Source organism: Gymnoscopelus microlampas (genome assembly GCF_963454915.1).
Source record: "Gymnoscopelus microlampas genome assembly, chromosome: 19".
NCBI classification, from domain to species: domain Eukaryota; kingdom Metazoa; phylum Chordata; class Actinopteri; order Myctophiformes; family Myctophidae; genus Gymnoscopelus; species Gymnoscopelus microlampas.
In genome coordinates this window covers 47,362,067-47,366,605 of record NC_139956.1, presented here as the reverse complement: position 1 = coordinate 47,366,605, position 4,539 = coordinate 47,362,067, and positions in this window count along the sequence as shown.

Sequence of the window (4,539 nt, the reverse complement as noted above, 5' to 3'; positions counted from 1 at the left end):
CACCTTTCAACCTGTGGGAGATGAGATTATTATTGTGGTTTAGTTTTAATAAGCAGTCAAATTGGAGAACAACAGTATAATATTACAGTTGATCTCTGTCATCATTCGTTTCACAATCTGTCAGATGAAGCAATTGAGGAACAACTAGAAAAAGTGCTCCTCGGAGCACAAGTCTCCGCCAGGTCAGGTAGATTAATGTGGCCTCCTGGTGGCGCCATAATAGGCTAATGTGAAAAGGGTGCCATTTCTTCTTAGGCCTTGCACGACAATCGGACACTGCATTCATGATTTCAGGCATTTTGTTCCAAAAATGTGGTTTGCTAAATTAGACCTGCTGGTGGCGCTATAACAGGCCAATGTGAAAAGGGTGGCATTTCTTCCTGGGCCAAGTGGGAATCTCTGTGGAAAATTTCACGGAAATCGCATGCTGCGTTCATGATTTGAGGGATTTTGTTCAAAATGAACCAATCCTGCAAACTTTGGAAGGTAATATTAGCCAATCAGGATGGAATATGGAAAACCAGACAGATCCGTGTTGATCACATGGCTATAGAGATATTGTGTACCGATTTGTGTGTTTTTTTTTACAAAATCTGTAGGAGTAAGAGCAAAAAGTGTTTTGCAAAAGTCAGCCTCATGGTGGCGCTATGACAGGCTGATCTGAAAAATGTGGGGCAGAGGTTCTGCTGTGGCATCCAAGGAGTGTGTGTGCACAGTTTCACAGCGACAGGGCCAACGGTGGCGGAGATTAGCTGGTCGCAGACAGAAGGACGGACACACACGGACGGACGGACGGACGATTTGATCAATCAATCAATTAAGAAACTATACTTATTGTCTCCACCAGGCCGAAAGGCATGGCGAGGGAGTATGTTTTGCCCCCTGCCGTCCGTCCGTCCGTGTGTGTGTGTCCGTCCTTCTGTATGCGACCAACTAATCTCCACAGCAGAACCTCTGCCCCACATTTTTCAGATCAGCCTGTCATAGCGCCAGCATGAGGCCGACTTTTGCTAAACAGTACTCCTTCAGATTCAGTCCAAAAATCACGCAAATCGGCCTACACAGTATCTCTATAGTCATGTGATCAAGATGGATGTGTCCGATATTTCATATGCCATCCTACTTGGTTAACATTGGCTTCCAAAGTTTGCAGGATAGGTCCGTTTTGAACAAAATTCCTCAAATCATGAACGCAGTGTGCGATTTCTGTGAAATTTTGCACGCACATTCCCACTAGGCCGAGGAAGAAATGCCACCCTTTTCACATTGGCCTGTTATAGCATGACCAGCAGGTCTAATTTAGCAAACCACATTTTAGCAAACCACATTTTTGGAACAAAATGCCTCAAATCATGAATGCAGTGTCCGATTGCCATGCAAGGCCTAAGAAGGAATGGCACCCTTTTCTGACCTGGCGGAGACCTGTGCTCCGAGAAGTACTTTTTCTAGTTTTGCTCTTGTGATTACAGGCAAAAAGTGTCTTTTATGGATACATTTTGAAAATAACTACATTGTGAGCTTATAGATCTACTATTTTCACTTTTTTTGCACCACACACACACACACACACACACACACACACACACACACACACACACACACACACACACACACACACACACACACACACACACACACACACCACACACACAATTAATGTGTATATATAACAATTATATTAAATGTAATGTAATTATTATTTGACTATAAACAAGTAAAAACAATAAATTATTCTAGTCATATTAGAATATGATATATTCTACCAGGTGCTCTGTGTGTGTGTGTGTGTGTGTGTGTGTGTGTGTGTGTGTGTGTGTGTGTGTGTGTGTGTGTGTGTGTGTGTGTGTGTGTGTGTGTGATTGTTTTCATAGACCTGATTACTTGTTTTTCGGATTGCTTGTTTCTCTCGCCAAACCTGGCAACATTTTAGCAGAATATGCGACGCTAAACGCTCTAATGTTTTTTATATAAGTGGTGGCAACATTTTGTGACACCACACGGGTCTTCCCATCAATAGCCAAGATTGAAGTCAGTGTGAACATGGCCAAATAATAACTTAATAGCCAAACTAGGTCTAATGAAGCACGCTAGCATTTAGGCTAACCCTCCTGCCTGAGGCTGCAGTAAAACTTGCACTGTCTGTGAATGAGGGGAGCGCAGCGGAGCACGGTTACTGCGGGGGGCGGGCCGTCTCCCCATTCGTGTCGCCATTGGCTTAAAGGAGTGAAGGACAGCCAGGACAGCCAATGACACTTAGGTGTCACTCAGGTGTCGCTTAGGTGTCGGACTAGTACCCAGTGTGTCTGTAGACCCAGCGCTCTTCGAGCACCTGTTAAAAAGTAATCAATATAATTGATGCTGAGGTAAACATCTGTTTCAGTCCTACATGATAACAGCTAAGCAGTCCACACATAAATCTCCACTGGTTGCCACATGACCGATCAATGGACAAACTGTCTGTTTCAGGGATTGAACCTGAGATATTTCAATTATAACCACTTGACCAGATCCTCTCATTTAGCTGAGTCATGGCTGGAGAATTAAACACCAATTAAATGACCTACTGTGTAAAACATGAAAATGGTATTTAAAGTGTCATTGTTTTTGTTGTGTCATAGTGAATTCCTCTTCACTCACGTCAAAACAAAGTTAGAGTTGATGATAGGGTTGTCCGATATTGGCTTTTTTACCGATAACCGATATACCGATATTGTCCAACTCTTAATTACCGATACCGATATCAACCGATACCGATATATGCGGGGATTATTGTGATTAGGGTAAGCTCAAATTTCATATCACACACACCATATACAGTAAGAACTCCTGTAACTTATTTATAAAGCAAAAAAAAAAAAAAAAAAAAAAAAAAACCGATACCGATATTTTCCCGATATCAATTTTTATGCTAATATCGGCCGATAATATCGGGAGGCCGATAAAATCGGACATCCCTAGTTGATGATGGCAATCAGTCGAGCCATGATTCCTTCTCGTTGACACCACTCTGTGGTGTTCTGCACCGTGTTCACCTCCAGTAGGGTCTCACTGCCACAGTCCCCCACATTACACTCCCATGTGTATGAATCTGTGCATGATGTGAAGGCTGTTTTATAGCACAGAACCACCTGTAATTATGAGATCATGACATAAAAGTTATACATTACATGACTTTGATTATGTCTCTGTTTACAGCATGGACACAGAAGTTTGTGAGATAATAACATAATTTATAAATACACAATTTGTGATAATAATAATAAATATAGCTGTAAGCAGCAATACGGGACCAAGCAATGCAATTTGCAATAGGCAAAACGCAATATGCGCAATAAGCCATAGAAAGCTAATAGACTGAACTTGAGAGACATACAATTAACAAATGAGCATCGGGAACAGCTGAGCAGTGTTCTGAGGGATTGTGGATATTAAAATGCATGTCTTTATTATGTTGCTTATGATGGCAGATTTCAAACTCTATAGCTTTTCATCAATAAGCCAGTCAGTTTAGACGGGTCCTGGAATTGAACCTGTGACCTTCTGTTTCCCAGGCATCCTCTCTACGCATTCAGCTACAACAGCTCGTTTAAGTTGCTGAAGTTGCTGAAAATCATAAAGTTGTGCCTTCTGCTATGCACAATGCTTGTGTTTCACTGGGAAATGCGTCACAAAAATGTAAAATAAATATTTTGAAAATGGCATTACATGTCGTCTTTAAAAGGTGGACATGATTAAGTAATGATTTCTGTGCAGTAATTTGTGGAGGAGCTACTAAGAAGGATTCATCACAAACTGCCATTACCGGGTTCCTACAAAATACAAAGCTTCCAGCGCAACCGACGCATGTGTTGCATTGTGCTGTGATGATCTGCGGCCCTTTGATATTGTATCTGCTGCCGAAGGATTCCGTGGACTAGTCCAGGGTCTTATAAACATAGGTACACATTACGGGTGTGTGGATGCCAGCAGTGTACTCCCCCACAGACAGACCGTCTGCGACAGAGCCAAAGCGATGGCCAAAGCAAAGAAAGAAATAATTTCAAAAGAGGTGAATAAAGCTCTGGATTGTGGCATTGCCACTGATATGTGGACTGATGATTACAACAAACGAGCCTGAAGTGCATCTACGTGTCACTTCATCAATGAAGATTGGAAATTGGAGTCGTGTCATAACAACAGCTGAATTTGACTCATTCCTCAGAAAGACAGCATTCAACCTTAACGAGCAAATCATCAAAGAGCTGCATGACTTTCGGGATTGATGCTGATCTCATGTTTGTGAGTGACAAGGGAGCCAATATTAAAGCTGCCCTCCGTAGCTAGAAGTGGACATCATGCACAGCCAATGTAATCAACATTGTCCTCAAACACACATTTGATGTCAAGGCGGACACACCAGCATACATAATTGACAAATGCAAGAACTGTGTGATTTATCTCAAGAAATCTAGTGTCATTGTAAACCTCCCGAGCACTGCGAGCCACACTACGGTGATCCGGAGTACATGGTTTATATTTGAGCACGGGCAATGCATCTCT